Below are 16,420 nucleotides of genomic sequence, written 5' to 3' on the forward strand. Positions count from 1 at the left end.
CAAAGGCTTTGCCACACAGTTAATTCATATGGTTTCCCTCCAGAATGTGTTGTTGTCTTAGGAGATGACTGTTACATGTAAAGGCTTAATCACACTAATTTTCCTCACCAGGCTTGTCTCCACTCTGTGTTTTTTCATGTTTTCAGAGACTACTCTGCTGTGCAAAGGCTTTATCATGTTAGGAAATATTCATAAGGTTTCTTTCCAGTATGTGTTCTTTTATGTCTTATGAGATGACTGTTTCGTGCAAAGGCTTTACCACACTGGTTACATTCATAAGGTTTCTCTCCAGTGTGTGTTCTTTTATGGCTTAAGAGATGACTGTTTTCTGCAAAGGCTTTACCACAGTTGTCACATTCATAAGGTTTCTCTCCAGTGTTTGTTCTTTTATGTCTTATGAGATGACTGCTTTTTGCAAAGGCTTTACCACACTCATTACATCATAAGGTTTCTCTCCAGTGTGTGTTCTTTTATGGCTTAAGAGAGTACTGTTTTCTGCAAAGGCTTTACCACACTGGTTACATTCGTAAGGTTTTTCTCCAGTGTGTGTTCTTTTATGCCGTATGAGAACAGTGGTATACGGGAAGGCTTTCCCACATAGAGTGCATTTGAAGGGTTTCTCTCCAGTATGACTACTTTCATGCCTGCAAAGATAATTGGCACATGTTAAATACTTACCACAGTCATTTCATTACACTAATAAATATATTTATCTATATGAATTAATTTCATAATTTGGTCTAATGGTAAAGGAGAATCAAATTTTAAAGTTTTATCACTTTATTTACATTCACAGTATTCCCCTTCACTATGGGTATTTTTGAAGATCCCTGTGATGGTAAGAGCATTTGTTATGTGGATCACTTTTATCGCATCATTTTTCTATAAGAGGTTTTCTCCTATATATAATGAGTATTGTAAGAATTCAGAGGTTTACCATAGCAATCCCATTCACAAATTTTGTACTATATGAATGATACTTCATTTACAAAGTGAGCCAAGACAAGCAGAAGTTCCAAATTCCTAGTATTCATAGGTATTTTCAGCAATATGAGTTTGCTGATGAATTCTCAGTGAAGTTGCAAAACCAATTAACATTAACCATTTATCATATTCAGAAAATTTACTCACAGTGGGGACTACAACCAAATCAATTGTTCTTGGAGAAAGACAGGGACACTGCTTTCAATATCCCAATGCTCATGTGTCTTAGAATCATTTTGACATATGATATACCAGTTTAATTTACAAAAATAATAAAGATTCCCACATTGAATTAACACATTTTGTTTTTTGTTCATCATAGACATGTCATATAGGGATTAAGGTTTCTCCACAACAATATTCTTGATTCTCATAAGCTGCTCCTTTCACTAAACTTTAAAATGTGACTGCACGAAAATGAGTAACACTGGTTCTAATATGAAATTTTTGCTTATTAGAAGGTTTTAGACACATACTGATCACCAATTCAGTGTGTATACCTCTTACAATATCTGAGTAGATAGAATGAGACTAAACAGATTGGCAGTTCAAGTCTGTAGCTGTAATATCCATATGATTCAAATGGTAATTTTGTTACAATATAATTTCATTTTCTTCTATCTTAGGGGAGTGCCTTGTAAACACAAATCAGATACCTGACATTGAAGTACATGGAATTATGAGATATTAATGATCATCAGTACACTTAAAGCAGTGCTGTTTTTACACTGTTGCTTTGCTTTAAAACTTCCAGGACACAGCCATGTGTGCTGGTACATGCCTTCAATCCCAGCACTTGTGGAGGCAGAAGCAGGCAGATCTGTATGATTTTGAGGTCAGGCTGGTCTAACAAGCAAGTTTAAGAAAGTCACAGATACTCAGAAAAAAATCTATTTCAAAATCAGAAAATGAAAAGCAGCCAATAAACAAACAAACAAACAAACAAACAAAAAACACCAAACTTCCAGGACACATTAAAATTTAAGATTTATATCTGTATCAACATGCACATAAAGTTACCTTTTATTACTTGTAGAACTTTGAAAATGTTCTTCAATATTATGTTTATCCCCATTGTAGCCTAAAATATAGTACCAGAAAATATATATTATTGGAAATATCATGTTATTATTAAGGCAAAACTTAAATCACTATCTTCTATGACCCTTAGAACCATGCCTGATTTATTTACCTCATTCCTCCTCATTCTCAATTGGAATTACAGAAGAGGATTAATAACAAAGTAAGAGTTGTCTCTTTATTTTAAAAGTGAAAGAAAAATTGCAGTCTTACCTATAGCAGCGAGGTTTTCACAGGTCTCTAGCATCACATCTTTGTAGAGTTGCTTCTGGGAAGGTTCCAGCAAGGCCTACTCTTCTTGGTTGAATTTCACATGAACATCATTGAAGGTCACTGAATTCTAAAATATGCCATACATTTGTACAACAGAAACAGTGGCAACAATATAAAATTATACTTCATTGTCAATATAATCATATAATTCTACTGCTTCTTCAATTTATTTTCTGACACAGAAGTGGGAATGTTTTACAGTTGAGTGCTGTGCATGATGTGAAGTAGGGGAGATGAAAAAGCCTAAAGGTTAGATTGAAAAAAAAACCAACAACAACAAAAAAAAACAAAGGCGTGCTTCAAAAACTTGTGTTTCATCAGTTTGTAAGACATGAATATAAAGTAGCCATTAGTTGGGTTCTTGAGCAATCTATGAATCATCTTCAGTTACTTGGGTGAGTAGGTCAGGACCCTGTCATGAGACAGGTGGAAGGACAAAACACAGTCATGATATTTTATATAGCAACAAATGAGATGTGTTGATCAGGGGACACTGAACAAATGGGTAACATAAGTCAAAAGACAACCTGGTACTGAATATTATGTTTTGACCAGGGCTCAGGGATGTGGCATATCAGTATGTGAAGAGGGGGGCTCATATATTTGTGGAAGGGAAAGTGGACTACAGTGAATACATGGATAAGAATAATGTGAGTGGCAAGCAACAACAATCATAGCCAATAACATCATATTTCTGAGTGACCAGACAAAAGAAAAGGAATAGAACACATGATTATTCTTTGATCATTGTTTTGTATATCCTCCTTACTAAATAATGTAATCTATAGATTAAAAATAAAGATTAAAACTTTTCTATTAAAAAAGAAATGTTAATGTTATCACTAAATCATTTTAGAAGAAAACGGAATAACAAGTTTTAACTGTATCATATCTGAACTTTTTGAAGACGATATAGCTTTGAAATAGACATGGCAATTAATGTGGACAAAGACAAACAGAGAGAAGTGTGTGAAATACAGAGACAGAGACATAGAGACAGAGACACACAGAGAGAGAAATTAACAGATGAACAATACTAAGTACAGATCAGAGAAATTTATTAACAGTTACTAACTACAAAAAATGGTGGACAAGCTGGGTGTATTCTGTCATGCCTTCAATTCCATCACTCAGGAGGCAGATGCAGGTGTATCTTATTGAACTGGATGTCAGCATTATCTATTCAAAGAGTTCTAGGACAGCCAGACCTATATATTAAGACAGAGCCTCCCCTAAAAGTCAATCAAACAAACACAAAATATTGAAAGAACTCAGAGGTCTTTACTGAAGCTTCTACAAGGAGTTATACATTCACTCCTATTGTATATTTATTTTCCAGAAATCTGTACTGCCCCAGCTTAAACTGCAACTGCAATGATATCTTACTAAAAGGGAATGCATGTTTAAACAGGTAAAAATAGAAGACAAAAATATTAGCAGTGTAAATGCTGATCATAAAAGAGCCACATAAGATAGGAGAGATGGCTCAGCAGTAAGGAGCTCTTACTGCTCTTGCAAATAATTGGGCTCAATTGTTAGTGTTTACCTGGGACCCGCTACTTTCAATTGCTATAAGTTCATGAGTTCTGAAGACATCTTCAGACTACTGTGAGGATTAGGCACAGAAGAGATGCATATTCATGCATACAATCAAAATACTTATATTCAGTAAAAACTAAAAATAGATCCCAGATGGCTGGGCTGATTTCACACTGTTCTGATAAGATGGGTAGCAGAGACTGCACAGTGACCAATAGTTGGATCTGTGGGCCCCCAAACACCACTGACTGTGTTTCCTTGGTAAGTAGAAAACCAATGATGAGGGAAACAATTGGGTCCAACCTCAGAGAACCCCACTAATCTCTGGGAAAATTTCTTGGATGTTGCATCAGGAATAAGGTTTTCAAGCAAATGGACCCATGAAGCAAGCAGGAGTAGCTATTCTAATATCTAATAAAACAGACTTTCAACCAAAATTAATTGAAAGGGATGAGAAAGAGGGAATCCAAGATGGCATTGCCAGGAGGAACAGGACAGGAACAGAACAGGAACAGGACAGGAACAGGACAGCAATATTGGTACAGCAACTAAAAGACTGAATTCTGGGCCCTAAAACAACAGCAATCGTGTTTCCCAGGTGAGAGGAAACTCCATGGTGTGGGGATCACTCAGTTCCACTCTCAGGTCACTCAGTGAGAACCCGGAAAATATTCCAGGCTCAGGATATACTTGTGTGTCCTGATCACCTTCCCAGGCCAAACTGTGTGCTCCAGGGCACCAGAGACTGGGAGCCAAGTGTCAAAAAAAAAAAAAAAAAAAAAACAGGGAAGAAGAAAGTGGGACTGACCTCAGGTCACCCAGTCTATCCCTGGAAAAGATCCTGCAGACTGGTTGGTGCACAGCTGCCAGCCTTGAGTGGGCCTCCAGTCACTAGACCGGCATGCCCTATTCTCCATCACAGACAGAACTGTGTGCCCCAGGACACTAGAGGATAGTTTTCCCTGTCTGGAGAAAAACCCATAGACAGGGAAAAAGCAGGTCCCAGCTTAGAGCACTCAGCCAACTACCCCACACACACACTATCACCACCACAAATGGGAACATTCTTGGAAATGTTCGCAGGTTCTTTCCCAGTCACCAGCTTGGTAGCCATCTGGCAAGTGCCTACCCATTCTACACACCATGTCAAAAACCACAGACTAGGTCTTCATGTTGGGAGAAAACCCAAAGGTGGGGAAAACATCTGGCCCTACCTCAGGACACCTAGCTCTGGAAAAGTTTCTGGTTATTCACAGGCTCCAGACTCTAGCCTCCTGTTGCACATGGGAGAGCAGTGCCAAGCTGCCATGGATTACTGCTTGGGTACTGGGGCACAGAGCTCTAACCTCAGACATACAGAAGCCTGGGATCCCCAAGATCAACCCCAGATACTGCTCCAAGGGACGACCAGTTATCCCTAACTAAGCTGACCAAACCATGGGGTGCCCAGGTTGCAGCTGCAGCTTACTAACTTTACAGCAAGAAAGCCAGAAGCAGGACAGCTGTCTCCAGGACTTCTCTGGGTGAGAGGAGAGCCCCCTTGACTAACAAAGACCACAATTACCGCTCAGGTCTCTATGCCTGTGGTGAGTTTTGGCAATTCCTGAAAAATACCTGCTATTCAGTGACCGTATCCCAAAAGCTGAGGAGGCCTCCTTCAGGAAAAATCATCTTCCTGCCAAGGGGATTATCCCCACCACAGGATTCCAGGAAGCACCAGAAACTAACACCCAACACCTAAGATAGCCAAAAGGGTAGAGGCAAGTGTAAAAGCTCAAAAAGACAAAGCAATATGGCATCTCCAGAACCCAGTTATTCAGGGCAAGCAGCCCTGGACACACCAGGGTAAATGAAATTCAAGAAGATGACCTTACATCTGTGCTTATGAACAGGATAATAGAGGAAAAAAAATAAACTGCGTAAAGACCTAGATGAAGATAAAGTCAAACAGATTATTGCCATTTGCAAAGAAATGGAGGAAGATAAAGTCAAACAGATTATGGCCATCCTTAAGGAAATACAGGAAGTTGCAGCCAAACAATTTGTGGCCTTTAGAGAGGAAATACTTAAATCACGAAAAGATATTAATGAAACAGAGGATTGTTCGAACAAACAGCTGACAGAATTGAAGGAAAATACAGTCAGAGAAGTGAAGGAAATCAATAAAATGGCTCAAGATCTGATAAGAGAATTGGAAAAAAATTAAAGAAAACACAATTGGAGGAAACTGTGGAGAGAAAGAACTTAGAGAGGAAAAGAGGAACTACAGAGGTAAGCATAAGAAATAGACTACGAGAGATGGAAGAAAGAATCTTAGGTGTGGAAGACACAATGGAAGAAATAGATGTAGCTATCAAAAAATATGTTAAATCTAAAAAATTCCTGAAACAGACCATCCAAGAAATCCAAGACAACATGAAAAGCAAAACCTAAAAATAATAGGAATAGAGGAAAAAGAAGATTCCCTCCTCCAAGGCCCACAAAATATTTTCAACAAAATCATAGAAGAAAATTTCCCCAACTTAAAAGAGAGGTCTATAAGAATACAAGAGGTCTACAGAACACCCAATAAATTAGACCAGAATAAAAATCCTCCCACCACATAATAAACAGTAAGTATACAGAACAAAGAAAAAATACTAAAATCTGCAAAGGAAAAAGGCCAACTTAACATATAATGGCAAACCCATAAGAATCACACCTGACTTTTCATCAGAGACTATGAAAGCCAGAAGGGCCTGAACAGATATCATGAAGACCCTAAGAGAACACAGATGACCACCCAGGCTACTATACCCAGAAAAATCTCAGTCATCATAGATGGAGCAAACAAGATATTTAATGACAAAAACAAATTTAAACAACACCTACCCACAAATCCAGGGGTACAGAAGCTCCTAGAAGGAAAACTACAACCCAGGAAAGCTAACTACATTCAGAAAAACACAGGAAAGAAATAATGTCATTACAGCAAAACTAAAAGTAACCAAGCACACAAACACACTACCACAAGCAACATCAAAATAAAAGGAACTAACAGCCACTGGTCATTAATTTCCCTCAACATCAATGGACTTAACACTCCAATAAAGACACAGACTTACAGAATGGATATGTAAACAAGACCCAACAATCTGTTGCATACAAGAAACACATCTAAGTCACAAAATAGAAAGGTGGAAGGTTCCAAGCAAATGGAGCCAAGAAACATGCAGGAGTAGCCATTTTAATATCTAATAAAGTAGATTTTCAACCAAAATTAATCAAAAGACATGAGGAAGGTCATTTCATACTCATCAAAGGAAAATTCCGCCAAGAAGAAATCATAATTCTGAACATCTATGCTCCAAATACAAAGATACCCACGTTTGTAAAAGAAAGATCAATAAAACCTAAACCGCACACAAATCCCCATACATTACTACTGGGAAACTTCAACACCCCACTCTCAACAAAGGACAAGTAAACAACAGAAATTAAACAAAGAAGCAATATCTCTAATAGAGGTCATGTATCAAATGGACCTAACAGATATCTACAGAATCTTACACTCAAAGACAAAAGAATTTACCTTCTTCTCAGCACCTCATGGAACCTTCTCCAAAATAGACCATGTCGTTGGTCACAAAGTGAATCTCAACAGATATAAGAAGATTGAAATAATGCCTTGTATCCTATCTAATTACCATGGACTAAACCTGGACCTCAACAACAACAGAAATAGCAAAAAGCCTACACTCACATGGAAACTAAACAACTCACTACTAAATGACAGCTGGGTCAGGGAAGAAATAAAGAAAGAACTTAAAGTCTTCCTAGAATTCGAAGACACAACACAACCAAACTTATGGGAGACAATGAAAGCAGTGCTAAGAGGAAAGTTCATAGCACTAAGTGCCTTCAAGAAGAAATTTGTAACATCTCACACAATCAACTTAATAGCCCATCTAATGGCCCTAGAAAAAAAGAAGCAGACACACCGAAAAAGAAGAGACACCTGGAAATAATCAAACTCAGGACTGAAATCAATAAATTAGAAATAAATAAAACATTTCAAAGAATCAATGAAACCAAGACCTGGTTCTTTGAGAAAATTAACAAGATAGACAAACCCTTAGCTAAACTAACTAAAAGGCAGAGAGAGATTGTCCAAATTAACAAAATCAGAAATGAAAATGGGACAAAACAAAAGACACTAAGGAAATCCAAACAATCGTTAGGACTTACTTCAAAAGTCTATATGCCATAAAATTTGAAAATCTAAATGAAATGGACAATTTTCTTAATCAATTACACTTACCAAAGCTGAATCAATAAAATAGTCCTTTATCCACTAAGGAAATAGCATTCCTCAAAAGACTCCAATCCACAAAAAGCTCAGGACCAGATGGTTTCAGTGCAGAATTCTACCACACCTTCAAAGAAGAGGTAACTCCAGCTATCTTCAATTTATTCCACAAAATAGGAACAGAAGGAACACTACGAAACTCATTCATTGAAGCCACAGTCACCTTGCAACCTAAACCTCACAAAGACCCAACAAAGAAAGAGAATTTCAGGCCAATCTCCCTTATGAACATTGATGCAAAAATACACAACAAAATACTTTGCAAACCCAATACAAGAACACATCAAATATATCATCCACTATGACGATGTAGGCTTCATGCCAGGTATGCAGGGGTGGTTCAACAAACGGAAATCCATTAATGTGATCCACAATATTAAAAAATTGAAAGAAAAAAACATGATAATCTCCTTAGATGCTGAAAAAGCATTTGAAAAAATCCAGCATCCATTCATGTTTAAACTATTGGAGAGATCAGGGATACAAGGCACATACCTAAACATAGTAAAAGCAATATACAGCAAGCCTGTAGCCAACATCAAGTAAACAGAGAGAAACTTAAAGCAATCCCACTGAATTCAGGGACAAGGCAAGGCTGCCCACTCTCTCCATATCTCTTCAACATAGTTCTTGAAGTCCTTGCTAGAACAAGAAGAAAATTAAAGGAGACCAAAAGGACACAAATTGGAAAGGAAGAAGTCAAAGTATCACTATTTGCAGATTATATGATAGTATACCTGAGTAACTCCAAAACTTCTACCAGGGAACTCCTACAGATGATAAACACCATCAGCAAAGTGTCTGGATACAAAATTATCTCAAAAAAAAAATCAGTAGCCCTCCTGTATACAAAAGATAAAAGGGCTGAGAAAGAAATTTGTGAAACAACACCGTTCACAATAGCCACAAAGGACATAAAGTACCTTGGTGTGACCATATCCAAGCAGGTCAAAGACTTGTATAAAAAAACTTCAAGTCTCTGAAGAAAGAATTAGAAGAAGATATCAGAATATGGAACTATCTCCGATACTCATGGCTTGGCAGGGTTAACATAGTAAAAATGGACATCTTACCAAAAGTAATGTACAGATTCAATGAAATTTCCATCAAAATACCAACAGAATATTTTACAAACCTTGATAGAAGATTTCTCAACTTCATATGGGATGCAATGAAAGCAGTCCGAAGAGGAGTTTGAATACCAACAAAGGCCATCATAAGCTAATGGAGGCATCCCATACAAGCAACTTAATGGCATACCTGAAAGACCTAAGAAAAAAGAAGCAGACACACCCAGCAAGAGTAGACCACTAGGAAAAAACAAACTCAGGCCTGATATCAATAAATTAGAAACAAAGATAATAATTCAAAGAATCAACGAAACCAAGAGCTAGTTCTTTGAGAAAATAAAAAACACAGACAAATTCTTAGCCAAACTAAGTAAATGGCAGAAAGACACTATCCAAATCAACAAAGTCTGAAAGAAAAAGATATAATATACACTGAGAAAATCCAAAGAACCATTACCTTTTATGTCAAAAGCCTATATGCTCCAAAATTTGAAAATCTAAATGAAATATACAATTCTCTTTAAAATCCACTTAGCAAAGTTGAATCAACATCAGGTAAAGATATTAAATAGCCTTATAGTGAATAAGGCAATAGAGGCAGCCATCAAAATACTCCCAACCAAAAAAAATCCAAGGGTCAGATGATTTCAGAGCAGAATTCTACAAGACCTTCAAAGAAGAGCGAATACTGATATTCTCCAAATTATTTCACAAAATAGAAATAGATGCAACATGACCAAATTCCTTTGGTGAGACCACAGTCACCTTGATAAATCCTCAAAGATCCCCAAAAAGAAAGAGAACTTCAGACCAATCTCTTTTATGAACAATGATGTAAAAATACTCTATAAAATACTTGCAAACCAAATCCAAGAACATATCAAAGATGTCATCCACCATGACCAAGTAGGCTTCATCCCAGGCATGCAAGGGTGGTTAAGTATATGGAATCCATCAATGTAATCCACTGTATAAACAAATTGAAAAAAAAGACCATTTTCTTAGATGCTGAAAAAGCATTTGACAATATCCAACAGTTATTCTTGTTTAAAGTCTTAGAGAGACCAGGGACAAAGGCACATATCTAAAAATAGTAAAGATAGTATACAGAATATATACAGAATATACAGAATACATACAGAATAGTATATAGTTAACATCAAACTAAATGAAAAAAATGTTAAGTCAATTCCACTGGACTTGGGGACAAGACAAGGCTACACACTCTCTCCAAATCTCTTCAATACAGTACTCGAAGTCCTATCTAGGGCAATAAGACAACTAAAGGAGATTAAGGGGATACAAATTGATAAGGAAGAAGTCAAAGTATCTTGATTCACAGATGATATGACAGTAAACAAAAATGACCCCCAATATTCTACTGTAGGGAACTCCTACAGTTGAAAAACACTTCAGCAAAGTGGCTAGATATAAAGTTAACTAAAAACGAAAAAGAAAACTCAAAAAAATACACTCCTGTATGCAAAGGACAAATGGACTGAAAAAAATTAGGAAAATAACACACTTCACAATAGCCAGTAAAAAAAAAAAAAAAAAACAACATAATGTATTTTGGTGTTATCTTCAACAAGCCAGTAAAAAACCTATATGAACAACAACAACAAAAAAAAAACCCAAAAACTTCAAGCCTCTGAAGAAAGAAATTGAAAAAGATACCAGAAGATAGAAATATCTCTCATGCTTATGGATCAGTAGGATCAACATAGTAAAAATTGTCATCGTAACAAAAACAATCTACAGATTCAATGATATTCCCATCAAAATATCAATATAATTCTTAAGGAATTTGAAAAAATTATTCCCAGCTTCATATGGAAAAATAAAGAGCCAGAATAGCTAAAACAATCATGTTCAAAGACAGATCTTCATTAGGTATCACCTTCCCTGATCTCAAGCTCTACTATAAAACAATAGTAATAAAAACTGCACAGTACTGTGATAAAAACAGAATGGTGGATGAATGGAATTGAAGTGAAGACCCATAAGTGAACCCACACACCTATGGCCACTTGATTTTTGTAAAAGAAGCCAAAACCATGCAATGGAAAAATGACAGCATCTTCAACAAATGGTGCTGGTCTAACTGGATGTCTACATGTAGAAAAATGAAAATAGATCCATATTTATCACCCTGCATCAAACTACAGTCCAAGTTGTTCTAAAGACCTCAACATAAAACCAGATACACTAAATCTGTTAGAAGAAAAATTGGGAAAGAGCTTGATCTCATTGGCATAGAAGGTAACTTCCTTAACAGAACACCAAGAACACTGGCTCGAAGATGAAGAATTAACAAATAGGATCTCATGAAAGAAAAAAGCTTTTATGAAGCAAAGAACTCTGTCAGTAGAACAAGATGACTGCCTACAGCCTGACAAAAGATCTCCACCAACCCTACATACAACAGGAAGAGCTAATAAACAATATTTATAAAGAGCTCAAGAAATTAAACTCCAACAATCCAAATAATCCAATTTAAAACTGGGGTACAGAACTATACAGAGATTTCTCCACAGAGGAATATCAAATGGTGGACATTAAATGCTCAATATCTGTAGTCATCATGGAAATGCAAATGACATTTCATCTTAAACCCATCATGGCTAAGGTCAAAACGTGAAGTGACAGCAAGCTAATGAGAATGTGGAGAAAGAAGAATACTCCTCCATTGCTGGTGGGAGTGCAAACTTATACAACCACTTTAGAAATCAATCTGATGCTTTCTCAGACATTGAAAATAGTGTTACTTCAAGACCCAGCTCTACCATTCCTGGGAATATATCAAAAAGATGCTCCACCATTCAACAAAAATATTTGCTCAACTGTGTTCATAGCATCTATATTCATAATGGCAATAACAGAGAAACAAACTACACATCTCTCAACCAAACCATTGTTTTACAGAAATTGTGGTACATTCACACAATGGAATGCACCTCGGGTATTTTAAAAGAACAAGGAAATTATAAAATTTTCAGGCAAGTAGATGGAACTAAAAATGATCATCCTAAGTGAGTTATTCCAAAACCAGAAAGACATGCATGGTATATACTCACTTGTAAATGGTAATGGCCATAATATAGGATAAACATACTACAATCTACAGACCTAAAGGAGCTAAATAAAAAGGAGTACCCTATGGAAGATGGTCAAGTCTTATTCAAAAGGGCAAATAGAATCGACACCAGAAGTGACTGAGGAGAGGGAAGAGAATGAGAGCCTAACAAACATATCCTCCGAAAGATTCTGCCCAGGAGGGGATCGAAGCAGATGCTAAGATTCACAGCCAAACTTTGGGTAGAGCACAGGGAATCATAGGAAAGAGTGGGAGGATAGAATATAGAAAGACCCAGAGCTGGCAGGACCTCCATAAGAAGACCAACAAGGACAACAAATCTGGGCCCATGGGGACTTGGAGAGATTGATGCACCCACCAAAGACCATTCATGAAGAGGACCTAGACCGCTGCTCAGATGTAGCTGATAGGAAGCTCAGTCTCCATGTTCTATCCATAGTAAGGGGAGAAGGTGCCTGCTCTGACATGGACTCTGTTGTCTGCTATTTGATCACTTCCCCTTGGTGGAGGGGGCATTGCTATGCCACAGAGGATGAGGATGCAGGCAATCCTAGTGAGACTTGATAGGCTGGGTTCAGATGGTAGGAGAGGAGGGCTCCCTGTATCTGAGATATTGGAAATGGCATAAAGGAGAAAGAAGAATGGAGGGTGAGACTAGGAAGAGATGAGAGAGAGGATTACAATTGGGATGTTAAGTGAATAAATTATTTTTAATTTAATTTATTTATTTATTACAATGTGTTCACTTTGTATCCTTGCTGTAGCCCCTCCCTCATATCCTCTCAGTCCCACCCACCCTCCTTCTTCTGCCCCTATTCCCTTTCTCTAGTCTTCTAATTGAGGAGGAACTCCTTCCCTTTTAGCTTATCAGGTCTCATCAAGGATAGCTGCATCATCTTCCTCTGTGGCATTGCAAGGCTGCAACACTTAGGAGGAGGTAATCAAAGGCTCAAGTTCATGTCAGAGAATAAATTAAAAAAAAAACAAATTTAAATTAAAAATAAATTAAATGTGAATAAAACAAACGAATAAAATAAAAAAATACAACAGGTAAGAAGAGCGTCACAAACCCACAATTCAATGACTCAGAAAGCTCAGATAGTGTTAGTGTCAATGAATAAATGCCATCCTAAGAAATTAAATATACTCCCTGCCAATATTTCAAATGCAAGATGTTGATGAAGATCAACACAATAACCTATGCTTACATATACAAAACAAAACAAAATAAATACCTAAATCCGTATATTCCATGCTCAGCAGCCAATGACGGTGATGTTGATGCCAGGCATGTTGGCCTACATTTAAGCCCAACACTTGAGTGGAGTTAGAGCTGTAAGTTCAAAACCAGCCTGTCTACATACAAACTTTCAGGGAACATTCAGGATTTACGGGACAGTATGACAACACACAACATGCTGATAATCAGATTAGAAGAAGAAGGATGAGATCAAAGGTCCAGAAGACATTTTCAACAAAATCATACAAGAAAAATTTCTTAACCTAAAGAAGAAGATGTCTATCAAGGCACACGAAGCATACAAAATATCAAAGACACTGGACCAGAAAAGAAAGTCCTCTTACCAGAGAATAATCAAAACTCTAAATATACAGAATGAAGAAAGAATATGAAAAGCTGCAACTAAAAACAAACAAAGAAACTAAACTAACCAACCAATCAGACAAACCAAAACAAACAAAAACCAACCAAAAAAAAGGCAGATCTATTGGAATTAATCCTGTATTCTCAGTAAAAATGCTAGAAGTTGAAGGGCTTAGACACAGTGCTTCTGATTCTAAAAAACTACAGAAGCCAACACAAATTACTAACTATGCCCAGAAACTTTCAATCACCAAATGGGGAAAATAAGATGTTCCATAAAAAGGTCAATTTTAAATAATATGTATCTATAAATACAGCCCCACTCAAGGTGCTAAAACCACCACCACCACCAAAATAACAATCACTGTTCAATGATATCTCTTAATAACATTAACCCAAATTCACCAATAAAAAAACACAGACTCACAAAATGGATGATAAAATAGAATCCACCCTTTTTCTAAATACAAAAAAACACAGCTTCACATCAAGATAGACATTATCTCAAGGTAAAGGTTTGGAAAAAGATATTCTAAATAAGTGGACTGGAGTATCAAGCTTGTATATCAATTTTAATATCCAATGAAACAGCTTTCAAAAACCTAATCAAAAGATGGCAAAGGACATGATGTATTCAAAAAATCCAGCAATATAACATTTCAATACTTAACATGTATGCTCCCAACCTAAGAGCACCTAAGTTATAAAAGAAATACTTCTGCAGTGCTTGCATCACATCCTGGCCCTCATAAACTGATAGGGAAAGACTTCAATATATCACTCTCACCAATGGACAGTTCCTCCTGACCAAACTGAACAGAGAAATGCTCCAGCTAACATCAAAAATCTAAATATACCCAAATAATATTTACAGAACATCTACCCAAGCACAAAAGATTGTTCCTTCTTCTCAGCAAATCATATATTGCTCTCCAAAATTGATGATATACTTGAACAGTGGAAGTCTCAAAAGATATAAGAAATTTGCAATAACCTCCTGCATCCTATCAGACCACTAAGGTTTAAAGCAGCACATCACCAATAACAAAAACAATAGAAAGCTTACGAACTCATAGAAATTCAACAACTCTCTACTGAATAAAAAATGGATCAAAACTGAAATAAAGAAATTAAAGACTTTCTAGAAGTAAATGAAATGAATACACAGCATATCAAAACTCATAGTACACAATGTAAATGTTGACCAGAAGACAGTTCATAGCACTAAGTATATTCAGAAAAAAATAATCAGAAAGATCTCTTAGTAGCAACTTAACAGCACACCTAAATACTCTAGAAAAAAAAGAAGTAAACATAACTAAAAGGAGTAGACAGTGAGAAACTACTGAACTGTGTCTTCACTGGTAAAACCGAATGTTTTAACAGGAAAAGAAAGGTGGATCCTATCAAAATTGATAATGATTAGATTTGAATAGTAGAGATCTTCTGAATAAGCAGAGGTAACTCTTCATCAGAGACCTTGGTCATTGAGTCCAAACAAACTTATAAAGACTAGTGATTTCTTCTTAAATAAAAAATGGGTATGGGGCAGGGTTTTGATGTAATCTTTTCAGGAGAATAAAAACATCCAACTAAATAATATGGATACCACTGGACCACCACATGAAACTTCTGAAGAAAAAGGACAGAATATGTCACCAAAAGAATATGCCCAAAGAAAAGGAGTAACTGGTCAAGTGGTATCACTCACCTTAATGTTGTCTCTTCGGCCTTTTACAGACATAAGTGCAAATTGTCTTTATGTGCTTGCTAAAGGACAATCCAAAATCTCTAACTCTAATATCAGAAAAGCCACCTGGTAAGAAATAGAGGAAAACAGAAAAATAAATGAAGACTCTATTGCCACTAATCTCATAAATCTTCTGGCATGATGTGACTTCTGTACTCCCCACAAACTTCAACAATCAAGAATATGTACAGTATTTGTGGGAGAAAAAAGCCAAAAACATAAGCCTAAAATATAGCCAATTTTACATGAAAAAACCTAAAGAAACTCTAACATGAAAAATGTACACTGGATCAGAGATACCTTTGATTTTTTTAAATTTAATACAAATTAAATAAACACAGATTTCACAACTCCTACAAGACAAACTCAAAGTACACCAAAACTGTTATATTTTTGACTTTGCAGCTACTCCTAATGTCCTTTCCAGAGAGTCCTTTTGTTCTGGATGTCTCTTAGAAAGTGGAGGTGATCAAAAAGATGAGCTATGGCTTTCAGTCCCTCATGTCGCCTTGTGGGTTCAGGCACATCTCTGCCCTTGCCAACACTCACACCCAAAACAAAGTTGGAGAATAATTTAATGTTTCCTGCTGTGTGGATTATGTCACAAGATGTGGAATCTGCCCTATTCACTTATCTAAAACCAGGCACACCTGACACGGACAAAATTTTGCACCTC

At 36.6% G+C, this 16,420-nt stretch overlaps 1 long non-coding RNA gene and 1 pseudogene across 1 annotated transcript; one reads left to right on the forward strand and one right to left on the reverse strand.

Moving 5' to 3' along the window:
- Window positions 1–531: 531 nt before the first annotated feature.
- LOC132651147 (uncharacterized) lies at window positions 532–15,811 on the reverse strand. The gene is made up of 4 exons (XR_009589004.1): window positions 15,706–15,811; window positions 2,278–2,404; window positions 2,005–2,065; window positions 532–644 (listed from the first exon to the last, which is right to left on the reverse strand). It is a non-coding gene; the product is annotated as an uncharacterized LOC132651147 (long non-coding RNA).
- On the forward strand, window positions 2,638–3,061 carry LOC132651180 (single-stranded DNA-binding protein, mitochondrial-like; annotated as a pseudogene).
- Window positions 15,812–16,420: the final 609 nt, after the last annotated feature.

This window comes from Meriones unguiculatus (genome assembly GCF_030254825.1).
Source record: "Meriones unguiculatus strain TT.TT164.6M chromosome 13 unlocalized genomic scaffold, Bangor_MerUng_6.1 Chr13_unordered_Scaffold_40, whole genome shotgun sequence".
Lineage (NCBI taxonomy): Eukaryota > Metazoa > Chordata > Mammalia > Rodentia > Muridae > Meriones > Meriones unguiculatus.